Below are 17,486 nucleotides of genomic sequence, written 5' to 3' on the forward strand. Positions count from 1 at the left end.
ACTGATGAATTTTATCTTGTCGCCAAATCCTTCAGAAATAACCGAATTAATTGAAACTTCAAAATGAAACAGCTCTACAACTCTAGTTTATGGTACATAGCCGTCAGTTTTTAGAAACTAATTTTAGATACTTATTTTTAAGGATTTGTGTTTTTTTGTCCATAATGGCATCACCGTCCATTATGGGGTATTTCACCTTATGTAGATACAACCACAGACCACCCCTAGGAGGTTCTCTGTGGTAGGTACATAAAAGCAAGTTTTGCTAATATCGATAGGTACATACCGTGTCCCATCACTAGCACTGGACAATTGTTTGTCTCAAATATTATTTAGAAATTATTTTTCCCCTCACTAGCTCGGAAACACGTGTTTTGTCCTTTAATACCAGCGGGTAAAAACGCATTTTATCCACTAGTGGGTAAAGTAATTTGACCTTGAATAAAGTCAAATTAACTGCTTTGAAACTGATAAGAGTAGGTGAAGGTAGTAATAAAGATGATTTACCACCTGTGGAACTACTGGAAGCAGTGATAAACGCATTTTTTGCGTTGTAGTTTCCTCGCTATAGTGAGGGGAAAAGTTTTGTGTTACACTCGGGTGCAAATGTATTTTACTTCTCGTGTGTTAAAATACAACTTTGCCCCCTTGTATAACAAATAACTATTATGCTCTTTGATCATCAAAGCGGCTCATTTATATTACGAAACGCTAAATTGTATTTTTCTAAGCCATTAAGTAAGATGATGAACTTTTTATCTAGATGAAGTTACCGACTTTGAAATGTCCCCTTGTTAAATAATTTTATTTATTTATTTATTAATAATTAGGATTGGCTTTAGTTTGCGCAAAAAATCGTTTTCAGGGTTCCGTCTTCATCGGAAGATACGGAACCCTTATAGTCACTTTGTTGTCTTGTCCGTCTGACGATATGTCCGTCTGACTGTCTGTCCGTCCATCCGTCTGTCATGATGGTAAAGACCCTTTAATCTCGGGACTCGGGAACTATCGAGTTGAAATGAAAACTGAATGCTCAGGTGCCGCAACCGAATGGCATTTCTGCGACGCGAAACGAAAACGAAACGCCGCGAAAGGTAGTCTGGCTCGTCGCACCAATACGCACGAGCGATAGAGATAGATATATACGAGCGTTTCGTTTCGTGAGCGTTTGTGCCATTCGGCTACGTACCCTGTTCTACAGTTCCTGGAAACTATGGAAAATTAAGCTTTAAGCTTCTTATTACGTTAACTTACGTAATATACCTACCTATCAGCAGCGGCTGATCCATACAAGCCGATTCCCACCGGCTTGTCTAAAATTGATTACCTACTAGTAAGTACCAAATGTAAAGGTAGGTTCTTTTGCTCAGTGTTGCCTGGCAGAAATTTTCACCAGCCGCCACTGATACCTATGCAGCCGTTTATGCCGCAAGGGAAAAAAATGTATACCTGATGTATGTGTATATGCCAGACTCTACACTACGTATTGTTTAGTTTTTTATACAAATTTCCTAAAAGATGTCGCTGTCCTAGACGCAAACTAGGCAATGGCAATTATTTAAATAACCCTTACAGAACCTGTTTAAGAAGCTGACATAATATAAGAAATTAACGTATGGTAACGTAGCAAGGTTTTTAACAAAGTGGTTCTTCGAGCCGTATAACAATACCATATCATCATCATCACTGGCCACTGCATTCCAGACGGATGATTTTTGCAACGTCGTATTATTAGGAGCGATTTAGCCGACTAACGCATTTCCGCCTACGACTCTATTTACAAGCCTATCGCTGCTCGAGACTTCTTAAAAAATCTACCTAAATACCTAACGCCGTGGCTTGCGTTGGCGACGGTCGCGCGATGGTCGCGCGACGGCGATGCGACGCATACGAAATCAAACCTTATCGATATGGAAGTAGACGATGCGATGAGACGCGACGGCGACGGTCGCGCGACCGTCGCCCACGCAAGACACGGCGTACCAGTGGCGTAGCGTCGATACAATTCGATTCCCGACCGGTTCCCTCAAATTCTTCAGTATCTGTAGAAGTTCATACAAAACAGATTCCGAAAACCCCTTCGGCTTTACTAACGAAAGTTTTCACGCCACGCCACTGATACCTACCTATTAAAAAATATATCATTTATTTCAGACCTTGAGTCCATATTGACCTATTGACCTAATGGTAAGGATCTACAACCATGAAATGTACAAGTAATGCTGTCTTACATTAAGATTTTATCCTGTTTTGTGTAGGTGGAAAGTTTCCGTTAACAAAGGTATATTTATAGAGGTTAACCTCAGAAGGTTATGAACTCGGGTGTTGTTCCAAAAGTCTGAGATTGCGAACTCCGGCAACTTTTAATGATAACAACGGCGGAGAATTAATATTTGCTGGAATAATATACGAAACCATTTTGGTTATTAAACATATTATGTAAAGTTAACGTTTATTGTTCATTATAAGGTGTTCCAATTCCGATTATTTAAGCAATTTTTCTATCAGTGAAATTTCATTAATAGTCGACCGTTACTGAGAACGAGCATCATCTCAAAAAACTGCGAGACACCGTCAGATTTTGATATCCAACTTTACAAATCAGTACATGATACCTATTCATTCACATTCACATTCTGTTTTCCGTTTATCCTATCTTTCGCAATAGACATTAATTGTCCACCACTAAACGTACTAAGCGATTTTCTTTTTAAAAATCGACAGTTTCCTGACATAAACTTCCTCAATTCCCCACTTTTCTGCATGCAAAACAATATTTTGATGCGTAAAACCCTCATAATCATCATGCCATTAAGATCAACGTAAACCACGCCACAGACAACAAAACCTGCCCGGCGAAATGCCTGAAATTTCCGAACGCACCCAAATTGCCTGGCCGTATGCATGGAATGCCTTGAACGGAAAAAAAGTATTTGGAGCGAAAAAGTCGTGATAGTTATTCGAAAAAAGAACGCGCGGTTATTACTGGCACGCGAGCTCAGTCGCGCGCCGGCCGGTCGTCGTTCACACCGTACATGAATTTCATTATGCGATACCTAATTGTTCTAGAGACATCAGCATAATTCATTCAGTTTGGAATGAAATAACAAAAATAACATCGTTTATTTTGATTATGAAAGGTATGTCATTGAAGCATTAAACCTTTCTAGTCGTCAATCGTTGAAAAACCTGTCATTCACAGAATGATATCGTTAATTTTGAATATGATACCTTTAATTTTCAAACAGCAGCCACGCAAAAGATTCCAATTATGTAGTTCCAACTCCAACCGAACATTGTCATTTGGTATACCTATATCCCTCAGCGGATTTCCTTATCGCTATTGGCATAACTTCACTCGCGCCATCTGTTACAAGTGTTGCATCTACAGTAACATAGTGGTGGTGTGTTAGTTACGGCCACCAGTTTTATGTGTCGCTCGGCACGGTGTAAGGGTCCGGTCGTGACCGCCTCGAGCCGATGACAGCAGAGTTCCTGCGCCACTTGCGCCGCTCTAGAGGGCGCTACGGACTATACTAGAAACCATTATCAAATTAAAAAAAAACCGGCCAAGAGCGTGTCGGGCCACGCTCAGTGTAGGGTTTCGTAGTTTTCTGTATTTTTCTCAAAAACTATTGAACCTATCAAGTTATAAACAATTTTTCTAGAAAGTCTTTATAAAGTTCTACTTTTGTGGTTTTTTTTCATATTTTTTAACGTATGGTTATGGTTATTAACATATGGTTCAAAAGTTAGAGGGGGGGGACGCACTTTTTTTTCTTTCCGAAAATATTAATATTATCAAAAACGATTTTAGTAAACCCTTATTCATTTTTAAATACCTATCCAACAATATATCACACGTTGGGGTTGGAATAAAAAAAATATCAGTCCCCACTTTACATATAGGGGGGATACCTACCCTAATAAAACTTTTTTTTTTTTGCACTTTGTCGGCGTGATTGATATATATATTTGTACCAAATTTCAGCTTTCTAGTGCTAACGGTTACTGAGATTATCCGCGGACGTACGGACGGACGGACGGACAGACAGACATGGCGAAACTATAAGGGTTCCTAGTTGACTACGGAACCCTAAAAACTGCAGAAGATGACCGATTTATACTCGGCAATGTCATTGTGTTGATACTGGCAATAATACTTAATATTATTTTTTCTTTTAGAAATGAGTGTAAAAGCATCTGAATTCTAGACCCCATAGAGTATATTGAATAGTATTATAGTAAAGTAAATAGTGTAGTAAAGTTTGGTCTTATTCAATATACTGCTGATACGGCTGCTTATTTTATTATACTTTCAGGACATTAACACTATTACAAATATGCTGACTTGCTGACAAAATTATATTGCTGTTGGTCCGCAAAAATGTTCGTCCTAATGTTTATCACATGTAATTGACGGCCGAGGCATGCGCGGATCCAGGGAGGGGGTCATGGGGGTCATACTGGCGTACGCCACACATGCAAGCGGATTTGGATAAACGTGGATAAGAATAATATGCTTAATGATATTTTTGTGTTTTCTGACTGATACAATGTGGTATTATTATACTAATACTTATAGTTAATAGTAAATAACAACATCGTACTTTGGACAATATCGAGTAACATTTTTAGTAATTTTGTTCAGCCACATGCTTTCGAACGCAGCAGAACACCTTTCCACCTGCCGGAGAGTATAACTAAACTACTGAGTCGCCCTTATACTGTGGTAAAAGCCTTACATTTGTATGGAGACTACCGTCCTCTTTCCTCGAACAACCTGTCCCGTGTGGCAGCACCTCGTGACGCCCGCAAGCGCCCCCGCCTACGACTACGGATCGCCAAATTACATACGACTTATGGTCTCTAGTGTTCAACTTACTATATCAGGCCATAGGTGGCACATGGATTAAGGAGCTTTAACATACTATTACCAAGGAATATTTATATAGCATTTACATACTTCATACTAAGAATCGTACCTCGATTTTTTAGCGCCACCTATTAAATACTATCATAACTATACTGATGATACCTACAAATTAATTTTCTTTTTCAAAATGTGTATTGACGTGATATCATGATTTTAAAATAAAGAAAAGTCAGTCATATATACACAATACATAGGCAAGTAAACAACGCGTTGCAGTTTTTTCAATCATTTAAAAAACCGGAGTTTTTCAAACACCATTCATAGTTAGCAAAGTACTTCATCCCACTTCTGAACGAAATCGTCGCAACTGTCATCAAACACAATACATATACGCCATTTCAAAATTAGAACACCCATAGAGTTCATTGTAACCCAAGTTATTATAGGGGGTGAGATTGTCTTCCAATATGCGTTCTCTACCAAACCAAATACCTCGAGGCGCCCCGACCGCTACCCTATAAAAAACCCAATGATGCTGGCTGGAATATGTTCCAATTAAAAATATAGAACTCCTTTTTTGAATTCGACGGTTGCGCTGCGGGTGGCGAAAAGTGAAAACAATGGTTTGAGGGTTTCCGTGCGTGTTCTTGAGATTTTCTGCTAATTTTGAGTGTTTTAAGGGTTGTCGGTGTTTTAGAACTATTTTAATGCCCACGGTATTCTCTGGAGTTTATCAGGTTAACGAGTTAGCTCGATCGATGAGTACTTGAAAGGGATTAATAGGTTTGCAATGAAACCAGAATCGATTTTAATATTTGTTGGCTAACAGTATATCGATTATCGATATTTCTAGACATAGTTTCATGTAATCCGTTTAAGTAATAGAGGTACCTAACAGGGAATAAATAGATATGATTTAGAACGATTTACCTATCATAAATGTCTACATAACTTAAAATATTGACTTCTGTTGTTTCTTACAAGAAAAGAAAAAAATATGATAATGATTCCATCTAATTTAGCAGATCATTAATAGACGACTAATACACTTTTTCTCTCGTGCTAACTAGAGTTGGAACTACATTTAATAACATACACAATGAAACAACATTCAAATGAATAATTATGAAATCTTTTATGATGTTCATAACTTCTGTTCTTAATAATTCAACGATACTCGTATCATACCTAATAATATTTAATAGAAACATGTTCACTACTAACCCCATCGAAATTCAAATTTCGAAAACTAAATCCATAGACAAAAACAAGATTCGAAATTCAAAATCCCCTGCACTCGATTGGCCCCGGGATATTTGCACTGGAGGATTACCATGAACGTTCATTACCTAATGGAGGGCTAGTTTGGGATTATTTCTTACTTTTATTTATCACATGCGATGGGGATCGTTTTGTGATGAAAGGTTACTAATTTTGATGGCAAAATTAAGTAGTACCTTACCTAACCCAAGGAAAAATGAGAACTGATTAATTGAATTCAGCCGCCAGACTGGAATCAGAAGTTACAGATTAGAAAAAAAAAACCTAACCTAAGAGAGCGCGCACACGGGCAACTTTTGGTGGCGACTTTTTTGTCGCTCACATCATCGGTCTATGGGCTAGTATGAAAGTGCGCACACGAAGCGACGCAACTTTTCATACAAATACGTAAGTCGCCAAGCGACTTTAAGTAAAATAAAGATTTTCTCGCAAAAAAAAGAAAATTATACAGGGTGCCCGGTAATTAATGGACAACCTTTTATCCACCAAGAGGGCACCTTATACTGGTCCAGAAAATCGACTTTAAGGTTTAGTAAAAGTCGCCTGGTTTTCGAGTTTTCACACTTTTTAAAATTTCAATGGATATTAATGGACAACCTTTTAACCACCAAGAGGGCACCTATACTGGTCCAGAAAATCGACATTAAGGTTTAGTAAAAGTCGTCTGGTTTTCGAGATTTTCACACTTTTTAAAATTTTAGGTAGTATTAAAATTTTAAAAATGTGAAAATCTCGAAAACCAGGCGACAGGCCTTTTAACCACCAAGAGGGCACCTTATACTGGTCCAGAAAATCGACATTAAGGTTTAGTAAAAGTCGCCTGGTTTTCGAGATTTTCACAATTTTAAAAATTTTAATACTATACCTAAATTTTTAAAAAGTGTGAAAATCTCGAAAACCATGCGACTTTTACTAAACCTTAAAGTCGATTTTCTGGACCAGTATAAGGTGCCCTCTTGGTGGTTAAAAGGTTGTCCATTAATTACCGGGCACCCGGTATACCAATAGTGTTGGTAGGTAGTATACATGTCATATACATATCTAGTACAATGTCAGTATTTATAAACTTATCGTCCTGAGACCTCGGATACCTACAAATTTGTGTACACTTTCCAAGATTTATCTTAAAATTTTATTAAATAAGAAAAAACTTCATTTGTTTTTATCTACCTCGTCATAATTTGGATTTTTTAGGTAGGTAAGTACCTACCCATTTTAGAATTCATTAAAATTCAGTTAAGCAGGTATACTAATTTTTTTATGACAAATAAATGAATTTATAAGCTCAATCCTACTTTAAAAACGTATGATCCGTAAGATTTTAATAACATACCTCTGTAGTTAATTTAGCTAAATAATGGATAACTTAATTAGTAGGTTACATTATTCACGACTTATGACTTAGCTGATTATGTATCTGACATAAAAATAACAGTAATTGAATATGTCGTTGCCACGACTCAATAATCAATATGTCAAACATGTCTTCAATATTATTATCATGTAAACGGCTTTATATTAAAGGTGCGGTGCGTCATGTAAGTACATACATCATAGTATAAGTACAATTACATTACGAGTCTAGTGCGAAAAAAAATACCACCTGTACTGAAATAGTACATAACGATACAAGTGCGTAAAAAAGGAAGTTCGAAACGAGTGGCGATAAATTAAAACACGACCGAAGGGAGTGTTTTAAATCGACACGAGTTACGAATTTCCTTTTCGCACGTGTATCGTACGACGTTTTTCAGTACAGATGACCTACGTACCTACCGAAGTTTCGACCTATCATATAATGAACCACTTCTCGCACTAGTGCGTAAAAGAAACACCATCTGTACTGAAAATGATACAACCTAGCTGCAATCGAGCGATATTCGACTTTGTGTTTCTACGCTCGTTATATACCTAATTATTTGCGTTAATAGTGTTACTTATTAGTAGGTACTTGTAACATTTTCATTTTGAGTTGGTACTTAGCAGAAACTTATATTCGTTAGAACTAGGTATTATGTACTATCATAATATGTATTCTGTGGTACTATCTAAGCTTAATGAATACCTAGACATTCACCTTTGTGAAAGTATTCGTAGTCACTAGTCACTTATTTCATTCTTCCTAGAATGAAGAAAAATATTAAAATGTACGAAAAATTTAAATCAATAATACGAAAATACAATTAAAATAAATATATATGTATTTTTTTAGCCTGCATGTATTATAAATGGGAAAGAGTGTGTATCTGTTTGTTTGTCCGTCTTTCATGGCAAAACGGAGCGACGAATTGACGTGATTTTGTGGAGATAGTTGAAGGGATGGGGAGTGACATAGGCTACTATTTGTCTCTTTCTACCCCCTCCCCCACTTCCCTAAAATGAGGGGTGGAAGTTTGTATGGCAATTTTAGAATTTAACGCGAGCGAAACCGCGGGCAAAAGCTAGTATGTAATAGAGACAACTTGAATCACTTTACCCGACTTTCAAATGGAGGCGTAAAAAAAAAAACCGGCCAAGAGCGTGTCGGGCCACGCTCAGTGTAGGGTTCCGTAGTTTTCCGTATTTTTCTGAAAAACTACTGAATCTATCAAGTTCAAAACAATTTTCCTAGAAAGTCTTTATAAAGTTCTACTTTTGTGATTTTTTTCATTTTTTTTAAACATATGGTTCAAAAGTTAGAGGGGGGGGACCCACTTTTATTTCCTTTAGGAGCGATTATTTCCGAAAATATTAATATTATCAAAAAACGATCTTAGTAAACCCTTATTCATTTTTAAATACCTATCCAACAATATATCAAGATTCAAGATTCAAGATTCAAGATTCAAGATTCAATAGTTTATTCATGGTAAACACATAAGTATTATATACAATTTTACAATTGATATTAAAAAATGTATGACGGGTTTACCACGAAATGGTCTCGCCTCAGCATAGATGCTGACCCAGGGGTCAGCGCTGATCTTCCGGCGAGACCACTTTGTGGGCCACGAACGCAGCTGTACGGCCTGCCCCTCCGAAACATCTGAACGCGGCCACAATTGCGAGGCGGTATTCAGCGCCATCTAGACTGCGGGTAGGTATATATTTTTACATAAAAAATAATAAAAATGGCCGGTCAGGTCGTACAGCGTGCCAATGAGTTCGAGTACATTATAATCTTAAATAACAAGTAATCAAGTGTCAAGTAAACAAGTATCACACGTTGGGGTTGGAATGAACAAAAATATCAGCCCCCACTTTACATGTAGGGGGGATACCCTAATAAAACATTTTTTTCCATTTATTATTTTTGCACTTTGTTGGCGTGATTGATATACATATTGGTACAAAATTTCAGTTTTCTAGTGCTAACGGTTACTGAGATTATCCGCGGACGGACGGACGGACGGACGGACGGACAGACAGACATGGCGAAACTATTAGGGTTCCTAGTTGACTACGGAACCCTAAAAATGTAGGAGGGTTATGTTCTTACACTTTTTAAGTACTTATTATTGATTAATATGTTATTCGCCGTTGTATGATGATCTATAATTATATAAATTGTAAAATTATACTGCATAGATTGCAGGTTAGATTGTGCATAATTTTGTAATTATTTTATCATCGATAGTATCTTAAGCATCTATTACATTAAATGTCATTATGTGCTGTAAGTAGGTATCATGTATATGATGTAATTATGTATTTTATATTGAAACTAGCTTTTGCCCGCGGCTTCGCTCGCGTTAGAAAGAGACAAAAAGTATCATATGTCACTCTCCATCCCTTCAACTATCTCCACTTAAAAAATCACGCCAATTCGTCGCACCGTGCACCGTTTCGGCGTGAAAGACGGACAAACAAATAGACACACACACTTTCCCATTTATAATATTAATAGGTATGGACTATGTATTTTATATTGAACCAAGTAAACACCACCACTTTACATTATAACCATGTAAAGCCTAACCAGAAATATATGACTTGACGACCGGTCTGGCGCAGTCGGTACTCGGTAGTGACCCTGCCTGCTGCGCCGCGGTCTCGGGTTCGAATCCCGGTAAGGGCATTTATTTGTGTGATGAGCACAGATATTTGTTCCTAAGTCATGGATGTTTTCTATGTATATACGTATTTATATATTATATATATCGTTGTCTGAGTACCCACAACACAAGCCTCCTTGAGCTTACCGTGGGCCTCAGTCAATCTGTGTAAGAATGTCCTGTATTTATTTATTATTATTTATTTATGACTACTGTCAGGAGGGCGCTGTTATCGATGTAGGCATGGGTTAACAGTTCAGTATCATCATCATCCTCCTTGAGTTATCCCAGGATTTTTCCACAGCTCATGGGAGCCCGGGGTCCGCTTTGACTAATCCCAAGATTTTGGCGTAGGCACTAGTTTTACGAAAGCGACTGCCATTTGACCTTCCAACCCGAAGGGTAACTAGGCCTTGTTGGAATTAGTCCGGTTTCCTCACGATGTTTTCCTTCATCGAAAAGCGACTAGCAAATATCAAGTTCTGTATAGTATGAACAACCAACAACCAGTGGCAGCGGCTGGCCGAAGACCGACCCACGTGGCGCCGTGTTGTCCATGACGGTCAATCCAAGCACGACAACGCCTGGTTCTCCTCCTTGAATGATAAACGCATGAGGCGTCACGAGCAGGCCTCTAAGCCCCGCCCATCTGGGGGAGCATACACCTGCCGTGTGTGCGGACGAGGGATCCTCTCTCGAATTGGGCTATACAGCCACGAACGTAAGTGTCGCAAGGATGCTGCTTGAACCATCTGTTATAGATGCAAAGACCTGTTATTATTATTATAGTATGAAGAAAATAGTTCTAATGCAATTCCGCAACATGTCGCGTAGTCATATATATCTGGTCAGGATTTATACAAATTGAAAGTCTGTAAATAAAAAAAAAACCCCGATATAATGGACCGATTTTCATCAAACAAACTTTCAAAGTAAAAACGAAATCTAAATTGGTTCATCCGTTCGAAAGCTACGACGCCACAGGCAGACAGGCAGACAGACAGACAGACACGTCAAACTTATAACACCCCGTCGTGTTTGCGTCCGGGGTTAAAAAAATATTTCAAAAAAATTGGAAATATAATTTGGCTTTGCTCGCGTTAGAAACATGCAAAAAGTAGTGTACCTACGAGTATGTCACTCTCCATCCTTTCAAGTATCTTCACTTAAAAAAAAAACACAATTCGTCGCTCCGTTTTGCCGTGAAAGACGGACAAACAAACAGACACACACACACTTTCCTATTTATATAATACTAGCTTTTGTCCACGGCTTTGCTCGCGTTAAATTTGAAAATGGCTTAGAAAGAGACAAAAAGTAGCGTAGTGACATACGCTACTTTTTGTCTCTTTCTATCTCTCCATCCCTTCAACTATCTCCACTTAAAAAATCACGTCAATTCGTCGCACCGTGCACCGTTTCCGCGTGAAAGACGGACAAACAAACAGACACACTTTCCCATTTATAATATTAGTATGAGTATCAAGATTCCCTTTTCGAAATTACCCGAGCATTTCTGTAATTTTAAATTACCCCACTGCAACTTACAGTCGTAACGACCCTTCACACTATACAATTTTCAAACCAGAAAAAAACTTTCAACCAAATTAAAACTCACTTATATTCGATTTAACCCCAGACATAGGTCATAATCATTGACCTGTGTAATGACTTTAATGACAGCTAATGACGGAACTTAGCCGATGACAGGTCGCGGCCATACAGCGTGTCATTTTGGCGTTAAAAATGCAAAGTGTCAGGTTTAAATGTGGGATATTAGTGGGACATGGTGTATAATTTTTTTACAATGTAAAAGTGCAAATTTTGCGAGTTATTCGAATGCCATGCGATAAAATTTCAGGATATTTTATATGGTAGGTACCTATTACAATGAAGTAAGTACGGAGAATAAGTATATCTTTTTTCTTTAATACTGCTTTCCATACAAACATTTGGAAAGTCAAAAACGGTATATATGTTGTACGTAGACCTAAAATAGATCGTGTTTTGATGAGAAAAAGTACTTAGAAAAAAAAATTGCCTTTAAGTTCATGTTTTAGTCATTTTGTTTTTCAAGAAACTTATGCCTAAACTTTTTACAATTGTTTCGCCAAAATGGACACATTCGTTTCGTTGGGTTTCGCCAAAATGGTCAATTTTTTTTCCTAATCAAAATAAGATTACGAATGCCTTTTGCTCGGATATCAATGGATCCGCGCTACTTTTATTGAACCATGTATTATTTTCAAATACAAATATACAAATCATTTATTCGTAGGTTAACTGTATAACAATACATGTAAACACATTTCATTATTGTAATAAGTTTAGTAATACCCTATTTGCAGTATTATTTAAAACATTTACATTTTAAAGATTTCTTCATAAAGATCTTTATAACATAGATGACGTAAGCCATTTTTAATATTTTTATCGATCCGCCTCGAAGCCCACGCGCATTGCCGATAGATGGCGCGATTAGATTAGCTATGATTTATCCCCGGCTTTCACTGGATCCGTTAGGTTTTGCTCATTCTAAATTTACACGTTTCTATATCGTACATATATAAAAACCGGCCAAGAGCGTGTCGGGCCACGCTCAGTGTAGGGTTCCTTAGTTTCCCGGCTGTCACGAAATGTGTTTTCGCTTAAATTCCATTTATTTGAAAGCATGTTATTTAATTGTGACACAGTAGTGAATTGTGTAACATCTGCTTACACGTTTAAATTACAAACTTAGTTCGGATTTTTTTTTTCAAAAACTGTTCAACCTGTCAAGTTCAAATTAATTTTCCTAGAAAGTATGTATAAAGTTCTACTTTTGTGATTTTTTTTTTCATTTTTCATTTAACTTATGGTTTAAAAGTTAGAGGGGGGGAACTCATTTTTTTTCTTTTGGAGCGATTATTTCCGAAAATATTAAAAATATCAAAAAAAATAGCTATACCAACAAATATATCACACATTAGGTTTGGCATGAAAAAAAACATTCCCCTCTTTATGTGTATGGGTGTACCTAAATAAAATATTTTTTTCTACTTTTTATTTTACCACTTTGTCAGCGTGATTGATATACATACATACATATTAATATCAAATTCCAGCTTACATAATTATATAAGAAACTAAGACTAAACTTAAAAGCTAGCTAATGTCTAAAATAGGCCCTTGAGGCATTGTACCAAGGATACTGGCGACATTTCCTCGCTGTATCGCAATGCTGATACGTTGAGCGAGGAAGTCGCCAGCTCTTCGGTCACCAGTTACCTCAACCAGACGCTTCGCGATTTCTGTGAACAACTTGTTCGCGCTGGGGCCCCATGGACCTAGAGTTTCTACACCAAAGGGTACAAAAAGGTATTCTTTGCCAAGACTTTTGTATTTATTACGTTTCAAAATTTCGGCACTTTCTGCCGCTGCGCCCGCTTTTATCTTGGTCCGTTGGAGGTGAGACGGTGCCAATGTGTCTACGTAGGTAGCATCCCACACTAACATTCGTCCCATACTCCAAGGGACCAAGGACACTCCATCAGGCCTCTTGCCATCATCTCTGATTATGCCAGTCGGCTCAAGGAGAGCAGGCACATTGATGGTTGCAAGGGACCGACGGATAATATCATTAAGCGACGCATGTCTCGAAAAACGGCCTGCACTTTTTTGACAAGATAATCCATGGTGTCCCAGTCGGTCCACGTCCGTGCCACAAGAGCATATGTGTGGCGTACACACCGAAACCCCAAGTCGCAGGCCAATCGCCAGTCTAAGGGAGGTCGGATCCAAGAAAGTACCAGTGTTTGGTGAGGGATGGGCATGTAGCCAGTAACCGGCTTCCCGGGCTCCGACCGCCAAAAGCCTCGCGTGTTCTGGACCTGTGAAGTTGTTTAGAAGAGTATTGTAAGCTAAATCACAATGAATATTATCCCAACTGGAAAGTTTTTGCCTGGGCAGGCAATTTTGAAAGCATTTCTGGCATCCTCAAAGCCCGCAATCTCATAGTTTGTGGGCAAAGCCCTTAAGATATTTCCTATGAGATTTGACGCGCCATGAGTAGATGCCAAAAAGGCTGGGGAAGCGACACTGGTAATTTTGCGAAGGGATGCTTGAGACCAGGAGGCGTCACTCAAATGAATATTTAGGATTGTCTCTAAACTAATTTTGATTAAATCATCTATGGGTGACAGTAAATTTTGATGTTTCCAGAAAGGACAGCAACGGAGCACATATGTAAATTTAGGGACAAAAAGACAGAATTTAAGAATTACGAGAGCATAATGAGGGCTAATTTCGAGTAACCGATCAGTGTGACTTTTGAATTTAGATATGGAATTAGAAACGTAACCGGGAAAAGATTCTTCAAATACGGGAGAACCCAGGAGGCTAAGGGAATACTTGTCTACTATTTTGATATTGGGGGCCAGAACGTCAAATTTTGGTTTAAAATCAGTGAACGTATAAGAAGGCTTTTGAATAAAAAGTTCACATTTGCTGAAATTCAGCTCTAGACCAATAAGTTCGAAACTGCTTTTTATGTAAGACAAATCAGAAAATACAGTATTCACGTCGCCTCCTAGGGTACCGTCATCTAAATACCAAACATAGAATTTTGATTTTAAGTTTTTAATTATTGGATTTATCGCCAAACTGAAAATAGCTGGGCCGAAAGGGTCACCTTGCTGACAGCCAACTTCAGATGAAATTTCGTGTGTCTTATACATTAATTTGGATGACTCTGAATAGCAATAGAAAAGGTAATTGTATAGTTCTGGAATTTTATCTTTGACTTCTGTCAGCAAAGTGTCTCTACTAACTGAATTGAATGCATTTTTAACATCAATTTTGACTAAAATTTCACAGTCGTCTAGTGAAAGGTAGGTCCGAAGGGCATGGACGGCTGCCTCGCACCCACCTTTCGTGCCAAAACCAAGCTAAATAGGCTCAAAAAGAGATTGCAATTTGGATCTAACGTGTCTAACCGCAATTTTTGATGCGAGACGCCTCAGTGTGGACCCCACCGCAATGGGTCTCACCCCTCCGTCCTTTTTGGTTAGAGCAATCAGGTTGGCACCGTATAGAATGGGTAGAATTTCGGAATTGATTTTGCCTGAAAACATAAAATTTATTAATTTTGTGAGGGAACAGATAAGCTGCTCAGCAGCATCTCCTACGGAGTGAGAGATTAGGTCTTTCAAATGTTGGGGCGAGATCCCATCCAGGCCGGCCGCCGAACCGTTTTTAAAAGAAAATATGGCGTCGACAACGTCTTTGCCTTCGATTTGGAGGCAGGCCTGGTCGGCTGTAGGTGGAGCCAACACGTGTGGCACTGAAGGAGCCGGGGGATGTTTGGAAATTAATGCCGAAAGGGTGTCAGGAGTATCTGGCGATAGCACGTCGCTTGTGAATAGGAGCCGAGCGGCACCTTTAAGATCACCGTCGCTAATTTTATTTTCAATCAATTTCGTTCTATTGAAGGTGTATGAAGCGCAACTATTAGAGGAAATTTGTGGAGCAGAATTTGAAACGCAATTATTTTTGATTTTTTGTGTTAAGGAAATTTTGTTATCCTTTTTGGCATGTAGGATATTGAAAGAAAAGAGGAAAAGATTGTGCCAATCATCAATTTTATTATTTTCTACGCATTTTACAATTAGGCCTGAAAGGTGCTTAGCGACTGTGATCCTGGCGCCGCGCGGAACTCTTTTAACAACGGGCACATTATTTTTGAGTTCGCTAAGGTATAAATGGAAGGGGGTAGAATTTGGTTCGCCAGAAAGGGGAGTGGACAACACAGATGGGTTGAAATTTAGAACAGCGTCATTTTGGCTGATACACAAACGGTGCTTTTTGGTAATGTGAATATTCAGGCCTCTCTGGGTTTTAAAAGAGTTGTCGCATTGGTCACAAAAGAAATCCACATGCGTGGTGCCATCGCCGGATTGAGTTGCGGCATGCATCCACTTACCGTAACACTAAAACACAATATACTAAAACACAAAATAACTAAATATATCACTAAAAATACAATAAAGTTCGTAGGCGTAAGGCGTTGACGTGGGCCGTCAAAGCGACACGACGCAGCCAAATAAGACCGCACCGTCTGAAACAAAAAGATATGTTATTATTTGTTCAGTATTGGGCCTGCCCACACTGTTGCACAGTGTTTTGATTGTTTTAGATAAGATAAAAGTGATTTTAGGCAAGTAGAGCCATGTGTAATTTGAAATACAATTTAATTTGTATTACATTAATTCCAGCTTGCTAATACTAACGGTCACTGAGATTATCCGCGGACGGACGGACGGACGGACAGACAGACAGACAGACATGGCGAAGCGAAACTATAAGGGTTCCTAGGTGACTACGTAATAATAATCGACGATCATTGTCCCGATAGTCGTTTCAGCGAACGGTCTCATAGGGAAGAGTCTCGGCCAACATCTTGAGAGACTGTCGTTACGTGGCTACATCAAGGGTCAGGGGTCAGGGTATACCAAGCAGCAACGTCTGCAAAATATAATGAGGAGTAGGCAGAACGTTGGGCTAGATAAGTAGATCCATACCTAGTAGCAAGTTCGAGTCCCACCCGACATAGTGAGGTATTCATACAAGATTACATGTTTGAAGCAAAAGCTAGGTTTACACATAACGTGTATTATATTATACCATATGTAATTTGATAATAGTAAGGTATAATTTTTCCGAATTAGATCAAGTATTAAATGACATCAAACACCAAATAACAACTTAAATAAAGAAAACCATCACTAACTTTATATAATTAATACCTACTTTTAATATAAAGTAGTAACTGTAGGTACCTACATCGCAATTCACAGGAAGTAAAAATGACAAAACTTTTTTAATTCTGTTTTCAGTTTCAGAACAGTAATCTGACTAACACATAATATATTTTTCTCAAACATGCAATGAAATATTGTCTTTATGTTCCTTAAAATGGGCTGGGAAGTATCGCTTTTTGGGCGCAACAACTCGAGAGGACTGTAAAGGGATTTCATATTATTTTTCAGGCCTAGGCCTACAAAGTAACTTTTTTTTATAAAATATTTATTTATTTATTTATTTATTTAAACTTTATTGCACAGTAAAAAAAAATGTACAAAAGGCGAACTTAATACCAAAAGGCATTCTCTACCAGCTAACCTTTGGGCCAAACAGAGATCAATAAGAGCTAATAGGTGCAAGAAATATAACAAGACGAGAAATTGAATATCTACTTAATAAACCTAAATGGTTACATACATATCACATCATACAAACGTTTACAAAAATAAAACTAC

The sequence above is a fragment of the Leguminivora glycinivorella genome, chromosome 22 (assembly GCF_023078275.1).
Source record: "Leguminivora glycinivorella isolate SPB_JAAS2020 chromosome 22, LegGlyc_1.1, whole genome shotgun sequence".
Taxonomy (NCBI): Eukaryota; Metazoa; Arthropoda; class Insecta; order Lepidoptera; family Tortricidae; genus Leguminivora; species Leguminivora glycinivorella.